The sequence below is a fragment of the Chlorocebus sabaeus genome, chromosome 7, assembly GCF_047675955.1.
Source record: "Chlorocebus sabaeus isolate Y175 chromosome 7, mChlSab1.0.hap1, whole genome shotgun sequence".
In the NCBI taxonomy this organism is placed as follows: Eukaryota; Metazoa; Chordata; class Mammalia; order Primates; family Cercopithecidae; genus Chlorocebus; species Chlorocebus sabaeus.
Genome location: NC_132910.1, coordinates 25,368,696 through 25,386,907, shown reverse-complemented (window position 1 = coordinate 25,386,907; position 18,212 = coordinate 25,368,696). Strand labels below are relative to the sequence as shown.

Genomic DNA, 18,212 nt, shown 5'->3' with positions numbered 1-18,212 from the left:
TCTTTGTGGTTTTTAAATCTCATCTAGCGAGACCATGGACTTCACAAGGTCTTTACTCTCTGTACTATTTAAGTAACACTTTTCACGCTTAGAATTAAAAGGTTGTTAAATTGGGAACATTTTTCTGGATTGTCCTGGGAAAAACTTTATTACCACTCTTACATGTAATTACTTGAGCAATTACACACAGCTTGTCGCTAGTTATGCTTTGTGTTTCCCCATTGCTTGTATTGATTTTTGTATACTCCTTTTTTACCAAGCATTATAAACGCTGAGTGTTGACACCAGGGTGGAGTAGAAAGGAGTGCGAAAAATGGTTAAACTAATGTAATCTTTTTCTTAACAGTGAAAACAAGGACAACTGATGAAGAGAAATGAGTATGCGTGGAAACGTTTCCCAGTCTTCAGCCGAGCAGTTTTCTGGAGCTCTCTGTACCCAGGGAAGACAAGAAGGAAGGATTTTGATTTGTTTGTTTGCTTGTTTATTTGTTTTTCCAGTAGTTAGCTTTCTTCCTGGATTCCTCACTTTGAAGAGTGTGAGGAAAACCTATGTTTACCCCTTAAGCTTTCAGCTCAGCTAATGAAGTGTTTAGCACAGTACCTCTGCTACTTGCTGTTATTTTATCTGCTATACTATTGAAGTTTTTGGCAACTGACTATACTGTGAGCCAAGAATCACTGGTTGTGTCTTGAATTGTGTCTTGAAATTGAAGGTGTCTAGAATTGAAGTGTCTTGAATTGAAGGTGACTATTATATCTCCAAGAAATATTCCTTAAGGTATTAACTGAGAAGGCTGTGGATTTAATATGGAAATGATGTTTCATAAGAATTCTGTCGATGGAGATACACTGTTATCTTCACCTTTTTAAGAAATAGGAAATATTTTAATGGTTCTTGTCAGAGAATTTCCTTACTCTTGATCGTGGGATACTATTTAATAATTTTGCTTTAGAAAGCTGAGTGTATCACACGTTATCTATGTAGAATATATTTCCTTATTCAGAATTTCTAAAAGCTCCAGTTCTATGGGGGCAAATATCTTCCTATAATTTTAGACATTCTTTATCTTCTTAGTATAGCAAACTGCCATCACTTACTTTTAAACTTTGATTTTACCTGCTATTTATTAACGATTTTATTAGGAGTACTCTAATTCTGGTAACTAAATATATATTTTAGATAGATGAAGAAGCGAGAAACAGGTACATTCCTGACGGCTACTTTACATTGAAATGTATTCTTTCAGTTTTTAAAGTAAAGGCAAACTTAACAATGACTTGTACGCTGAAAGTTTTGGAAACTTATGCAAACATTTGAATATAAATTTGCCATTTAGTTTTTAAAATACATAGCGAAATCCTCGAGGTCCTAGCATTTCTCCTTGTACAGGGGACCAGAGAGGGCTTGGAATGTTGGGAAAAGAAGCAAGGAGAAGTCGTCCAAGGGATGTCCATTTTTCATCCCTCTGCATGGGCTAGATTTTCCAAAATCATAATTTGCAGAAGGCCAGCATTTATGGTGGAATACAAAATTATACATAAGGTGGCCACACTGGGGCACAGTCCATACCCACTCACAGCTTTGGCCCCTTTCACAGAGAAGAACCCGGGTTAGAGGATTGCAGAAGACCAGCGGGGAGGGCAGGGAAGATGCTGGTCGGGTTTTTAGCACAGTTCATTTCACTGGGATTTTGAAGCATTTATCTCTGAATGCAAAGCCTGCTCTAGTCCTGGTGGGACGTACTGAGGGTGGGGGTGGGGGAAGATGCAGTAATGAAACCAGTTAGTCAATGTAGTCTTAATATCCTTGACAATGCTATAAAGTTTCTTTTTATAAGTATTTCTGTTTAAGCTATTTCACTTTTGTTTGCAAATCTTTCCCTTTTAAGGAGAAAATGTGACCCTTGTGAAAACACTTGAAGAAAAGTTCCTCCCTTTTTTTCTTTAAACCTTTAAATGACAAATCTAGGTAATTAATGGTTGTGAATTTCTATTTTTGCTTTGTTTTTAATGAGCATTTGTCTTTCGGAATAGCGTTGTGTGATAACACTTAAATGGCAAAAACAAAACATGATAATTTTGTGCAATTAACAAAGTTACTGCAAGAAAAATAAAACATTTCTTGGTAAAAAGCATTTGTATTTATATATTATATACTTATATATAATATATACTTATTATATATTTAGCATTGCTAATATTTTTAGATGTCTGTTGTGTATCTTTTAAAGGTTTTGACCATTTTTTATGAGGAATTACATATGTATTACATTCACTATATTAAAATGGTACTTTTTTATTATGTGTCTCATTGGTTCATAGTCTTTATTTTGTCCTTTGAATAAGCATTAAAACATTTCTAAACTTCACTTATATTGTTTCTCCTTCCTATACTGTTACAATACATTTTACTTATCTTTAGTTCTATATAATTTAAAACACTAACTCTGCTCCTCTGTGCCTGGTAGAGAAGGCCGTCGTTCCCCAACACCATTGCTTTGGTTCAACCTTTCTCCAAGCTCAGTTCCCTTGCAGTTATTCCTTCACAGCCCCAATGGCCTCTGGGGTCTTTGGAAAACACAAAGATTTCCTTCTCTAAATCTTCCCTATCTAAATTGTTTCCTAGAAATAAAATAGAGGTTTCTAAGTATGACAGATGATGTTCTTTCCGTCTCATCCCACTCCTGATCAGCACTTCAACTTCCCTTGTCCCTCAAATTCACTACAGTCAGGTGTTCAGTTCCCTAACTGGGCATGTTCTTTCCTAGGCCCATGACTTTGCATTTGCTAGGGCCACTACCTGCATATAAGAGGAGGCTTACTCATCCTTAAGAACTCAGTTCAAGTAATACCTCCTTTGTGTTTTCCGTGGCAGAGCTCATGGCTTCCAACTTGATGTTCCCATAACATCTCATTATCTGAATTGCAACAAAAATACTGCATTGCTCTTACTTATTTATAGGTTTCTTCATCCACTCGAGCTCTCCCAGAGCATTAACCATATTATATCTACCACTGCATCCCCAGTGTAGCATTAATGCAGAACTTAACGAATTAACAAGTTATCCTGATCTTCAGGCAGTCAGATACTGTTCTAAATTCAATAACCTGGCTCACAATAGGTGTTTTTTTGTTTGTTTGTTTGTTTGTTTCTTTTTAGAGACTGAGTCTTGCTCTGCTGCCCAGGCTGGAGGTCAATGGCATGACCTCGGCTCACTGCAACTTCCACCTCCCAGGTTCAAGTGACTCTCCCACCTCAGCCTCCTGAGTATGTGGGAGCACAGGCACCTACCAGCATGCCCGGCTAATTTTTGTAGACAGGATTTCACCATGTTGGCCAGGGTGATCTTGAAATCCTGACCTCAGGTCATCGGCCCACCTCAGCCTCCAAAATGCTGGGATCACAGACAAGAGTCACCGTGCTTGGTTTTAATTAAATTATAACGTGTTTACCCTCTTTTCTCCTTGTCTAGCAGTAGTCCAACAAGGGGTTTGGCATGTACAGTCCTCTCAATCTATAATACCTCCCCTCACTTTTACCAGGGTAACTACCATCCTTCCTTCTGGAATAGCTTGCCTTTTACTTCCTTGAGGAATCTTCTCCAACCCTTACTCCTACCTTTGAGGAGGCCCATTTTATACCCTCTCCTAGCACTCTGTACTTTAACTTCATAAAGTTTTCTCACCAAAGTTACTGTAGAGTTTATTGAGTCTATGTGTTTATTGTCATCTGTTTAGGGTCTCTCTATTCTAGCTTCATGTAAGCTTCATGAGAGCAGGCACAATGCTTATCAACTTCATCTCAGTTCCTAGGACAGTGCCTAGCACATACAAGGTGTTCAAAAAGCAAGTGATCTAGGCTAAACAAGTCCCCTTGTCACTCTGAAATTAAAAGACCAATTTCATTTACATACATATTCTTAGGTATTTTAACTTAACATTTCCCTATCTAAATGACAAATGAGGCTGTCTCATCCCAACCCTGATCAGTACTTCCGCTTCCCTTGTCCCTCAAATTTACTATATAAATACCTAAGAATAGGTATTTATATGAAATTGCTCTTTTATGAAACACAAGAAAAGGATAGAAAGAAGATTAATCATATTAGTATGTATGTACATACATTCGCTCTGCAGTTGTATTATATTATAAATCTTTATTCTGGCATGTAGTTGTATAAATTTGAATATGCTATGAGTCTTGTTTTCTTCCTTTTTTCTTTTTTTCTGAGATAGAGTCTCACTCCGTTGCCTAGACTGGAGTGCAGTGGCATGATCTCGGCTCACTGCAACCTCCGCTTCCCGGATTCAAGCAATTCTCTTGCCTCAGCCTCCAGAGTAGCAGGGACTACTGGCACGTGCCACCGCGCCCAGCTAATTTTTTTGTATTTTTAGTAGAGACACTGTTTCACCATGTTGACCAGTATGGTCTTGATCTCTTGACCTCATGATCCACCTGCCTTGGCTTCCCAAAGTTCTATTAGCTATTAATGGTTGGATTCCTCTTTGTACCTCTGGCTGTAAGAGGTATTGTCTCTTCCAGGGGTACAGGACACCAAATTTAAGTTGGATACAGATGGGGGGAACATTTAACACTTTGCCTGTGATCTCAGTGTCCCATACTTTAGGATTGACTTGGGAAGTAGATAAGTTTCCCATTGTCTTTCCTCCCTCATCACAGGAAAGCAGAAGGAGCAAACCCTCATCTGCCTTGTGATTTCCAAGAGATACCACTGTTTGCAGTTGAGCCATCAAATTCCTTCCCAACAAGGGAATAGGGCATTCAGGCATGAAAAGGAAGGTATGTGAGGACACTAAAATCTATGAAGAGCAGCTTATAAGTAGGTAAAATGGCATATATAAACTTGTTTATCTACCCCTGTGACTATACAGTTTTGGTGTGACAGAAGCCCATTGTAATAGGTCAAAACCGAGTAAGCAAGTCCATGTCCAAATGGAAGTTAGTATTCTTTTTCTTTTTTCTTTCTTTCTTTTTCTTTTTTTCTTTTTTTTTTTTTTTTTTTTTTTGAGAGCGAGTCTCACTCTGTCCCCCAGGCTGGAGTGCAGTGGTGCAATCTCGGCTCACTGAAACCTCCGCCTCCCGCGTTCAAGTGATTCTCCTGCCTCAGCCTCCTGAATAGCTGGAATTACACCCACCTGCCACGATACCCGGCTAATTTTTGTGTTTTTAGTAGTTTCACCATGTTGGCCAGGCTGGTCTTGAACTCCTGACCTCAGGTGATCCACCCACCTCGGCCTCCCAACAGGCGGGAATTACAGGCATGAGCCACCTTACCCAACCCAAAAGTTAATACTCTTACCGGCCACCTCAAAGGTTACCTATGGCTCCTCTGGAGATATGTTCCATTGTCCAATGGGAGATGTGGCAGAAGTTCTGGTGGGCTTGCTTGGCTATTTCAGCCATCATTGGTTCAGGTGCCAATGGCTCCCTTTGGTGTGCTGGACATTTCCTCTTCCAATATCCAGTTTTTTAACAATGTACACACTGATTTATGCCCAGGGTATGGTGACTTGGATGCCCAGTTTTGTGTGTTCCACCTTTTCGCTTCCCTTGTTTAGGCTAAGAACCAGGAGGGCAATCCCATGTGGGAGGTGAGCTTAAGGCTGCAACTAAGAGCTGCACCTTTTGGGAGGCCCTTTTTGCTCTTTCTGCTTCCTAGGTTCTGCCCCTGTTATTAAAAACTAAAAATGCCATATTCAAAAGCCTGGGGAGAGACTTCTTCAGCGCCACAAGCAAGGAGGGATATGATAGGTCGCCAGTGGCTATAACTCCTTTAGAACAAAGGAAATTAACTTTTGATACCCATGCATTGGTTCAGGACTTGGAAACTCATGGATTTGACAAAACACAAGCAGAAACAGCAGTATCAGCACTAACTACTTTATCAAATGTCAGCTTGGATACTACCGATAAAAAGATGGTCACTGAAGCTCCACAGGAAATAACAGTATGAGAGCCAATGGCTCATTTGGGCTCTATCAGGAAAGAAATGGGCATCCTAGAGAAAAGTGAATTCACAAATCTGAGAACAGAGAATGAGAAAATGAAAACCGAATTAGACCAAGTTAAGCAACAACTAATATATGAAACCAGTTGAATCAGAGCAGATAATAAACTGGATATCAACCTAGAAAGGAGCAGAGTTACAGATACATTACAGATCAAGAAAAGCAACTTAAGGAAGCAACTACAGAATTTACAAAAAAAGATACCCAAACCAAAAGTATTATTTCAGTGACCAGTAATAAAACTGATGCAGAAATTGCTTCCTTAAAAACACTGGTGGAGTCTAACAAACTTGAGACAATTCGTTATCTTGCAGTCTCAATATTTAATTGCCTGGCAGTAGCATTGAGATTTTAGAGATTCTGGAAGTAGTATTAATACTCTTACTGCTGTGGCTGTTGGCTTCTTAGAACACCAAACCAGGAGAGATTGATTTGGAACATTGTCTGTTGCAGCAAAAATTTACCATACAAGATTATTCGAAGTATATAAGGACTAAAAGAGGAAATGTTTCAGAATGAGAAGAGACATTTTGTCTTTATTGTGTGTGTGTGAGTGTGTGTGTGTGTCTTTTTTATATTGAAAAGCTGTAATTCAAACCTGGTTTATTTGAGATAGAAGAGCATTTTGTCCTTTTGATAGTTCATAGAAATTGAACCAGGGTTTTCTTGTGTTTGCTTGATCAGTTCTGTAAATCATACAGGATCTTGTGGGTATTGGCTGAATATTTGAAAACTATTCCCTAGCCTACATACTTATTACTGAATTAACTTCCCTGATAACCATTGTATAATTACATTTTTCTATAAAATAAAAGGTTATTACAACCATAACAATAACAACAGCAACAACAACAAAAACTGATCCATAGGAGTCTGGGGACCCATAGCTGCTTTTTGTAGTTTCATAAGGATATGAAGATCAGATTGGATTATAAAATGTACTCCCAAAGGGGTTTGTCCTTTTTTTTGAGTCAGAATTTGTGTTAGTACATTTCCTAATTACTTCAACTAAACATCCGTGAAGCAAAACCGAACTCTTATCTTTACCCGTAGAAACTTCCTTAATCTTTTCATAGTTAATAGGCTTTTCATCCACTTCTTCATCCCTTCTAATGAACAAGGAACCATATAAGCGCCCTCCCCAAGTCCTCACTGCCCTTTGATGATAGTTGCATTTCAGATCTTGATCTGTAACATCTGTATCTCCTGCCTGATATATATAATGGTTAGGGCTATGAGCCAATATCTCATCTGTGTGGGTCCCAGCTGTCCCCAAAATGCAATGTTTCTCTCCCACTGTACAACACAGAGACAACCAACATGCAGATTCTGCCAAGTCAAACTATAGGTCAGAGTTAATTTCTCAAACTCATCTATGAATTTTCCTGGATCTTCAGAGAAATGACCAAATTTTTCTTTACGTAGAGCCAAATCAGATATAGAAAAGGGGACATGTACTCTTACAGTGTCTTCTTCCCCATTTGCCACCACTCTTAAACATTTCCCTTTGGAGGTTGATAAGAGGCCCCACTACAAGTAGTACCCACAGGGCTAGGTTCCTGAGGGAGTGCTGGGAATAGAGTGCGACTAGATGGGTAAGGAGGAAGGGACTAAGGTGTCTCAGCAGAACTTTCAGGTGGACAGAGGAGAGAATGGGCTGACATACCTGAACCTTCCTAGCTGAGAGAAGGAGGTTCTGCTCCACCCAAAAGTGTCTGCTGGACTGTGGGGGCTTGCATCAAGGGATTGTCTAGTGTATCTAGTTCTTTTTCTTCCTTTCCTTTCATCAAACATGCACATGCCTGTTGCGGGGTTTTATCTTGACTGAGCAGCAAAAATGCTTAACACGCGGTATTTCATCCCATGTTTCATCCCACTTACAAAACAAACCAAGTGGAAGTGTAATCGAATATTATACTTATATTATATTATTATAGTATGTAATATATTATAATATTAAGTACTATATATTTAATTATATACTCTAATATTAAAGGCTGTACTTCCAATAGGAGACAATTTCTTTTGTTTTTCCAAATAATACTGAGGCCAAACAGTGTTAGACATAAACACCAATTTCACCAGTTTTCTCCATTATTCCCATTTATTTTAAACGGATCTCAGTGTGGAAGGATACATCCTAGTGATAAGTCCTTTGGGATCAATGTTGTGGTTCCCATGAAGGAGGCAGGCGATATTGAAAGAAAAGTTCCAAACTGGTGAGATTGTATTGCCACTGGCCAAGTTCCACTAAAAAGGAAAGGAGACGTTTTTAAGGCCAGCTGCATTCATGAGGAGATCGCAGCTGAAAACGGAATTCTCTTATCCACACCAGCCAAATAATAAACATGAACTGAGCCATGACTCTTAGATAAACCACAACATAGAATCCAATGAAAGAAATATCAAATAACGCAAAGGAAATGAAGGGGATTTAGATGGAAATGGCCAGAGCAAGCAGGCTCTGGACAATAGTTGCACTGTGGATTGGACAAGCAAAGCTGATTTGCCTGAATTTTGAAAAGATAAGAAATGTTTTTAGTGTACAAACCAAACAAAACAGCAAGGAGAAAGGTCCCCTGATTTCTATCCTAGTGCTTCTCAATCACGCCTAGTGATTGCAACAAAACATAACCACACCTATGTAATCTTATAGCTTAAATACCAAATCTTCATCAGCAATTTTAGAGAAAGTTAAAATCTCTAAGATCAGTTAAATGAACTCTCCTGAAAATGACAGTGAAACAGAGACAGTGCCCAAAAAATGGATTCATGACGCAAAGAGGACAAGGCAGATAAATACAGACACCATAGCAGTTAACATCCCCAGAGGCCAAACCTATTCTTAGCCAAGAGGAACTTTACTGAGAGGGTCCTCTAACCCCATAAATCTTAAGAAGGGCTCTAATCTCCTACGTTGGGCCAGGAACCCAGGTTCGGTCAAGGGTCCTTGCCTTTTATTAAGAGGAACCTTTAATCCTCTCTGTCAGGAGAGACTCTAACTCCCCTAAGTCGGGCCTCTAACCCAATCCCATCCTTTACCCTGGAACCCCAATGCATACCCAGAATCAGCTAATTGGTATTGCAGTCTATATCCTTTGGGTCGAGGGTCTCCTCAGTATTGTCCCTTCATGGTCACCAGAAAGATGTTACCAGAAAGCGGTCCCAATCCAGACCCCAAGAGAGGATTCTTGAATCTCGGGCAGAAAGAATTCAGGGTGAGCCCACAGAACAAAGTGAAAGCAAGTTTTGTAAGAAAGTGGTGTAAGAACAGCTACTCCAAGGCAGAGTTAGGTGTTCCCAAAGGAAAGAGGAGGCCCGTGTTCACCCTAGATACAATGCTTGTTTATGTATAGGAGAAAACATGATCATGGGGAAACGTGTTCTGCTACAACAGTTTGGGATAAATAATTAATTTTATTAAATACTATATTTTGCCAGAATTGATATTGGTATCTTTAAAGCAAAATTAGGAATGCGTCTGTTCTCAGGACAATGGGATATCAGGAAACTCCTAATTCCAATCTGTTTAGTAAATGTGATCAATCTGTTCTCTTAACTCTAAACATCTAGAGGCTAGGAATCCCTAACTTTCTGGAAATGCAGCCCAGTAGGTCCCAGCCTTATTTTTCCTAGCCCTCATTTAAGACAGAGTCACTTTGGTTCGAATGCTTCTGACTATGTTACTGTGGCAGCTAGAGAAGGAGAGGAGGAGACGTGTCTAACACTAATTCTGTCATCGTGAGTCCTTCTTTGTGAGTCCTCCTGAGACACCTTCTCAGGTGTTCCAGAAGTAACTGAAGAGACATTGAGGGATGGTGGAGGTGTTAGACCCGCAATAGCACAGTGGGGGCAATCCAGAAAAACAGATCACACTGTTTGTCTTTCCTGGCTACCCATACAAATAATAAAGAAAATGACCTGTCCTGTCTTCGCCAGTGATGCTCCACTGCATATCTCCTCCACTCACCAATGAGTTCAATGGGTGCAACGGACAACAGCTTTGCAATTTTAGCTGTCTGTTACAATTCCTCTCTTCCCGAGGGCTTTCTCCAACTGGCGATGGGAAAGCAGGCTTGGCAGACAGAGCTCACAGGCAGGATGGCCTGTGATTTCAAACCCTTAGAGGATGGGCAGAAGTTAATGGATGAATATTCAATTTTCCCAGTCTCTTGGTTAGATAATTCTAGAAGTTTCTTTCTCTTTTTCTCTCTTCCTACTTTTCTGTATATATTTTAAATATTTTATATTAGAATAAAAGAGTATAAAAATAGAATAAAATAAATATATGAATATATAAAATGTTTCACTTCTCTCTTCATTATGATTATACCTTCTTTTAAGCCGCTGAGCATATTTGTAATAATTATTTTAAAATTCTTATCCACTAGTTTATCATTTTATCATGCCTGATTTTATACTGACTTGATTTTGTTTTACTTATTATGGCTTATGGTGATTTCTGCAGGAAATTGTGAATTTTATGTTGCTGAGTGTCAATATTTGTTTTCCTTCTTTAGAGTCTTGGGCTTTGTTCTGTCAAGTAGTTAAGTCACTAGGGCGTCACCTTTATCTGTTTGAGGCTTGTTGTTGAGCTTCGTTAGGGTGGTCTAGAAATGTTCTTCACTCTAGGGTTTGTTTAGCTGTAGTACTAAGTCATGGCCTTCCCGTGCCTTTAGTGTTGCCCTGAGTGCTCATGAGTTCTCTTCTCTCTGACAGGCCAAACCTCAAATATCTGCCCACTCCCTGTTATGTCTGAGATTTGCTCAGCTGACAATTTTCTGGTTACACTTTGCTTGACTTAAGGAGTTTCATCCTATGCATGCGTGACATAATATTGATCAAACAGACCCAGTGGGACCTCTATGCAGATTTCTGGAGCTCAGGTTTCCTGCACAGATATCTCCTTCCTCCAACTCTTCCTAAACTTCTAGTCACCCCAGTTATCCTCTATTCAAATCTGTGCTCCCTCAACTCAGCAAGACTACCATGGTGTACTTTGGATCTCTCCTCCTGCTCAGTGGTCCAGAATTGCACCAGCAAAACATCCAGGGTGTTCATCGATCTCATCTTGTTTATTTCCTTTACTCAGGGATTCTAATGTTCCCTGCAAGTTGTCTAATGTGTAAAAGGAGTCGCTTTGTATATTCTTGGGGTTTTCTAGTTCTTCAAGACAGGAAGTTAAAACTTCTGTTTTACTTCAATATGACTCGAAATTGAAGTCTTAGTGGGACAAATCTGAGGACCACTTCACAAGGTTTGTGTAAGACTCCAGGCAAGGTTGAGCTCTGATTGTCCACAGTGATATCTCATTCATTACATACCCTTTATTAGACTTTTTCCCTTGCCTATTTCACATTCCCCCACTTCCTCATTCCTTTCTATATTCATCTCTAAGGCAAACTGCACTTAAGTCTTGGTGTCAGACTCCGTTTTGGGGGAGCCTGAACATAGACAGTTGGGCCCCCCAGAGATTATACCTCACAACAAAGGCTTATGACTAGTATTTTATTATTTATTTATTTATATTTTTGTTGCACTTCAAGTTATGGGGTACATGTGCAGAACGTCCAGGTTTGTTACATAGGTATACACGTGCCATGGTGGTTTGCTGTACCCATCAACCCATCACCTACATTAGGTACTTCTTCTAATGCTATCCTTCTGCCAACCCAACCCCAGAAAGGCCCCAGTGTGTGATGTCCCCTCTCCCCCATGTCCATATGTTCTCATTTTTCAACTCTCACTTATGAATGAGAACACGTTGTGTGTGGTTTTCTGTTCTTGTGTTAGTTTGCTGAGAATGATGGTTTCCAGCTTCATCCATGTCCCTGCAAAGGACATGAACTCATCCTTTTCTATGGCTGCATAGTATTCCATGGTGCATATGTGCCACATTTTCTTTTTCCATTCTATCATTGATGGGCATTTGGGTTGGTTCCAAGTCTTTGCTATTGGGAACAGTGCTGCAATAAACATACTTATGTATATGTCTTTGTACTAGAATGATTTATAATCCGTTGGATATACACCCAGTGATGGGGTTGTTGGGCCAAATGCAACTACTATTTTACTAAGGAGAACCAGGAGGAAAGAAAATGGGAAATGAGGCAGAAAAAAGTGAAAGCTCCTAATAGGACAAAGCATAACCACACTGGCCATTGCTGCAGACAACTGAGTTCTTGACCTCACAAAGGGGCGGTTGTGAGTGTGAATTCTTCTGCAGAAACTGTAACCAACTCAAACCAAGGAATGGTAGTTCTGCGTTTACAGGAGAGTCATAAATCACCCTACTAGCGGGGCATCAGCCTCTGATTTGTATTCCTTGGCTATACTTAATATTAAAACCTGGAATCTAAATTCGTAAGGCCCTCAAGTCATGGGAAGACAGTCTACCAAACTACATCCCGGACCTCATGTTGACCTGTGAAGAGGTTAGTACTCCTATCATCATTTTTGTACTCCGCATTAAAAGTGGTAAATCTTTTCTGTTATAGGTGAAAGTTAGTTATAATTGTTCCTGCTGCTTTCAATAATCCCCTAAAAAGGAAGCCGGATTGTATGGGAGAGGAACTAACCAATCAAAGATTAAGGTCAGACACTGATACCTTGATAGCCAGACAGGAATTTGGTTCAAAACATGAGATCACATAAATAAAAAAAACCAGTCTTCTCATTTTATACATGGAATTGTGAAGGTTCAGAGATCATCAAGAAGTTACCAAATGTCAGAGAACTATTTTATTACAAAATTGGGCTAGAACTCAGTTTTCTGATGTTTAATACAGGGAGATTGTCATTAAAATAGATTATTTTCATGACTGCTAAAGATTGTTAGCTTGAATGCTGGTTTTAGGATTGGCTTTCTAAAATTTGTAGAACCAATGTCAGGGTTCTAAGTAATAGCTAATAGCCATTTATACCATGAGCTCCTATAGGACAATCTAAAGAAAATAATGCACATTGAAGTCAAACAATTCAAGGATAAAATGGGTTAGGCCACTTGATATGGTTTGGCTCTGTGTTCTATCCCAAATCTCATGTCGAGTTGTGATTCTCAGTGTTGGAAGAGGGTCTTCATGGGACGTGTTTGGATCATGGAGGAGAGCTCCCCCTTGCTGTCCTCATGATAGTGAGTAAGTTCTCATGAGATCTGGTGGTTTAAAAGGGTGGTCCCATCTCCCTTCACTCTCTCACTTCCTCCTGCTCTCACCATGTAAGATATGCTTGCTTCCCCTTTTCCTTTTGTCATGATTGTAACTTTCCTGAGGCCTCCCCAACCATGCCTCCTGTACAGCCTGTGGAACTATGAGTCAATAAACCTCTTTTCTTCATAAATTATCTAGTCCCGACTTACTACTTTATCAGTGATCTATTGTCTCTCCAAAATGCAGTGCGTTAAAACAACCACCATTTTATTATAACTCATGACTCTGAGGGTCATCAGTTTAGGCTAGGCGATGAAACAACTTTGGGTCAGCTGGGTGGTTCTTCTGATGGTGTCTCCTGGGGTCACTCATGGGGCTGTAGTTAGTTTCTTGGTGACTTGCTTAGGGCTGCCTCACTCACGTGTCTGGTTGTTGGTATTACCCATTTCCTGGTTCTAGTGTCTCTAGCTGATGAGCTTGGCGGCAGCATTCTAAGAGGGCAGGGGAGAAGCTCCTAGGCCACTTGCCTTGTTCACCTGGAACATCTACCACATCACTCTTAATATATCCTAGTGCCAACGCAAGTCATAAAGTCAGCACAGAATCAAGGGGGTTGGAAAACAGATTCTCCCTCTTAAAGTGAGGAGCTGCTAAGAATGCATAGCTATTTTTAATCTTTCACCACTCTCATATTTTATTGTCTTATTTCTAAGTTAGAAATACCCCTTGCAAAATTTCCAGACTTACAAAATTTCATAGAGCAATGTTAGCACAAAGGAGAGTATAATAAAAAAAATTGTTATTATGATTGGGTCTCAGTACAGACAAATATTTTAAAGAATACAACATCTTAATGTACTTTTTATTATCATGTTAGTACACGTACACAGTGTTAGCACAAAATTCTGTTACATTTTCTTTGTACAGAAGGAAAATGGATTCAATGGAAACAGGGCTGTTTCTGAGTAATACTTCTAGCTTAGGTTCTACTTCTTGATTTGTACAAAGGCCAAGATCTGATCAGTCAATTGAATGTTGTCATGTTATTACAACATCTCCTTTTCAGATTGAAATAGAGTGTTTTCCCTTCTTAATATGTCTGGATCTTCTTTGTGCCACTTTGTGTATTTCTCTATCCCAAATTCATATCAGTGTTTTAAATAAAAATAATAATGAATTTCTTGTTGTCTTTTCACAAGTTCAATGTTACCTCTCCTGTAAAGTCTTCCCTGACTCTCCTGGGGAAGTTCTCCCTCCTCCTTCCCTCCACAGTGTCTCAGATATACACCTATTATAATACAGATCACCTCTAGATTAATATGTTGACCTGTCTGTCCCTCCATATAATCAACAGCAGAAATTCAACTTTAATTGTCTTCAAATACCTAGCGTCAAGCAAAAGCTCTGGCAAGAAATAAATGCACAATGAGAATCAGCAAAAAAAAAAAAAAAAAAAAAAAAAAGAAGAAGTTACTGTTTAAGCTAGTTTTGCCTTTAGACTGTATCACCTCTCATTATCACCAATTTTTCAGTTAAATGCTGTTATGTGCTGTATTATGTCCCCCTCAAATTTATATGCCAAGATTCTAACCACCAGACTTCAGAATGTGACCTTATATGGAAGGAGCGTCCTTACAGAGGTAATCCAGTTAAATTGAGGTTATTAGGGTAAACTGCTAATTCAATATGATGGGTGCTCCCATTAAAAGAGGAAATTTGGAGACAGACATGCATACAAGAAGAACATTATGTAAACATGAAGATGACCACATACTAAGCAAGTAGAGATGCCTGGTCCTGAGAAAGAAACAGCCTGTCAAATCTTGATTTGGAAATTCTGGCTTCCAGACCTGTAAGATAAAAAGTTCTGTTATTTAGCCACTCACTCTGTGGTACTTTGTTATGGTAGCACTAGAAAACTAGTTCAAATATTTCACTGTTTGATTTGTTAATGAAAACAAACAAACAAACAAACAAACAAAAAAAAACCACCCTGTACTCAGTATAGAATAATTAAGGTCACTCATGACACTGTTCAAAAAATAAAATTAAACCTCATAGTTCACTGTTAGTTAATTAAGCTTGAAGCACATGGAAACTGCTATCTTCAAACAATAAGTAAATTGTAGGTTGCAATTCTTCACAGGGAAAAAGTTATACTCCGAACTCAATTTTTTTCTGCAGTATATCTAGGCGGTGCAAGTACACTTAGTTTGAAAAATTCTATTAAGACTTTAAATGGGATTACACAAATAGGTACAACATTCAAAAGCAAATACTTGCTAAGAAAAAGCATCTTAATTCCCTATTTTGTATGAACAAGTCCTTGGTAAAGATGCAAGGACATTCTCAAGACTGCATTCTATAAGTCGCCATCAACTGCAACTAACATTGACCCTTTCACAACTATGCAGTTTCACCCCAGGAAATAACAGATACATTTTTCTATTTAACAAGCTCATCTCATCGCGCTCCAAATGCCCCAATTAAAACAAAATTTGAAAAACAAACTCAGCTTCCTTATTGGCTTGTGAGTGACAAGTATGCCACTTGATAAACTTCACCTTTTATTCTTTAGCGAAGAGAGAGAGTACAAGGAGAGCAATACAAAGTTCTCAGGGTTACAGAGAGCACATGCAAGTGGGCTGCAGTATTGATTCCGCCATCCAGACCAGGATCAAGATCAAGGACAGAAATGGGTACTCAAAACTCACCAGCACTCCTCCTGCTGGCTTTCCTTGTCCTGTGTATGGTTCGTAAGCCAACTATGGCTTTTATCTTTTCCTTCTAGGGACTGGAAAAACTCAGAAAAGATTCCAGATGTAATGAGATTGTATTTAACATGAAACAAAATATAGAAACTGTGAAATTAAAATGTAAGCAGACCTATATAGTATTTAGATTGTGGAGGGTCAAAGAATTTATTGTTGACTCATATAAAATCGTGTTTACGGCCAGGGGCGGTGACTCACGCCTGCAATCCCAGCATTTTGGGAGGTTGAAGTGGGCGGATCACCTGAGGTCAGGATTTTGAGACCAGCCTGGCTAACATGGTGAAACCCCGTTTCTACTAAAAATACACAGAATTAGCTGGAGGTTATAGTGAGCTGAGATAATGCTATTTCACTCCAGCTTGGACAGTAAGAGCAAAACTCTGTCTAAAAAAAAAAAAAAACAGAACATGTTTACCTTTCTAGAAACATCTGGCTGCACAGCCGGGGGCAGTGGCTCACGCCTGTAATCCCAGCACTTTGCGAAGCTGAGGCAGGTGGATCACCTGAGGTCAGGAGTTTGAGAATAGCCTGACTAACATGGTGAAACTCCGTCTCTACTAAAAATACAGAAACTGGTCAGGCATGGTGGCGCATGCCTGTATTCCTAGGTACTCGGGAGGCTGAGGCAGGAGAATCGCTTGAACCCAGGATGGGGAGGATGCAGTGAGGCGAGATCGCGCCATTGCTCTCCAGACTGGGCAACAAGAGCGAAACTCCAACTCAAAAAGAAAAGAAAAGAAATATTTGGCTGCAAGAGTTGTGCTTTTCTTTTTGTAGGTGATAGTAGGAAGTTCACTGAAAATAGGTTTAGGGTGTTTTAATGATGGTAGGCAGATAGAAATTGCTACATTCAACTGATAAAGTTTACATATAATCTTTACTTTTACACCTTTTCTTAGAAAGGATCAAGTTGATTTTTGCCATTAGAAAAGTTATGGACCATGCATATGAATACTTTTAAGCTATTAATTAATGGTTTAGTGTATTTACCAGTTCTTCAAATATAATAGATGCTCAGTAAGTGTTTGTTGATCAGGATAATAGCATATCATCAGGTTTGTGTAAACTTCTCCCTGAATATTTCTGAATTTGTAAATCCAGTTGAGTGTCCTGCTACATTGATTTCAAATTTCAAGTATGTGTTATGGCTACATTTGTTCTCACTGAGGGCTTTTCTATTCCTTTCTCACACAGCTGACTCCTCTGGGAGTCAACAGTTGTGATATGAGTGTGTTCAGATATATTCTGACTTTATCTCTTCCCAGTTTATTAAAAATATTCAGTTGATACCTGAAGGTGCTTTCTGTAGCAGAAAATCAATCATGTAAGCAGTGAAGATGTGGGGGAGTATGGAAACCTCTAGGACTTTGATTTTCAAAGCTGGCATTTATTTACAAAGAATGCTAAGCAGAGAGTATAGGAAACCTAGCCTCTAGACATGATTCCTGCACAGTGTGGGAAGATAATTGCCCAGTCTTTTTGCCCCCATTCATGAAAACATCATGTATTCTCTCAAAAAAAAAAAAAAAAAAAAAAAAAAAAAAGACGAGGGGGGCTTTCAAATGGAAAGATCAGGTGTGAATTCTTCTGAGTGGAGTTAACCTTGTTGTAAGTGAACATGAACAATAAGCAATGATACACATTCTTCAGTAAGAATACATAGATAACTCAATAAATTCAATACTGCCTGATGGCCCTGGAGACAAGTTTTCTGAGGCATAAGTCTACAAATATAGAGCTTAGAGACTATGGGAAACAATTCTGCCTTTTATTAAACTTTTTTTACTTACAGTATTACTATGTTATACAGACTGTTTCAGTTGTTCATTGCTAGGTAACAATTTACCACAACGTACTGGCTTAAAATTAACCCACATAATACTCACAGTTTTGTAGATTAGCTGTCTAGGTGACTTGACCAGGTTCTCTGCTTGGGATTTCATAAAGCGAAAATCAAGGTGTCAGCAGGGTCAAGCTCTCATTTGAAGGCTCTAGGAATGAATCCAATCCCAATTCAGGTTGTTGATAGAATTCAGTTCTTTACAATATAGTACTGAGGTCCTCATTTTCTTCCTGGCTGTTGGCTTGGGGTCACTCAGCACTCCCAGAGGCTGCTCTCACTTCCTTCCACGTGACTGCCTTGATATAAGCAATGAACAACCTGCCTTGCATTGAACTGAGCTCACCCTTCAAATCTCTCTTACTTCCTCTTCTGCTACCTGCCAGAGAAAACTCTCTGCTTTTAGGGTACAAGTCATTT

The 18,212-nt window shown here is 39.2% G+C and overlaps 1 pseudogene; it reads left to right on the top strand.

Annotated features, from left to right (window-relative positions):
* The first annotated feature begins 5,939 nt into the window (after positions 1 to 5,939).
* On the top strand, positions 5,940 to 6,400 carry LOC140712074 (coiled-coil domain-containing protein 90B, mitochondrial pseudogene; annotated as a pseudogene).
* Positions 6,401 to 18,212: the final 11,812 nt, after the last annotated feature.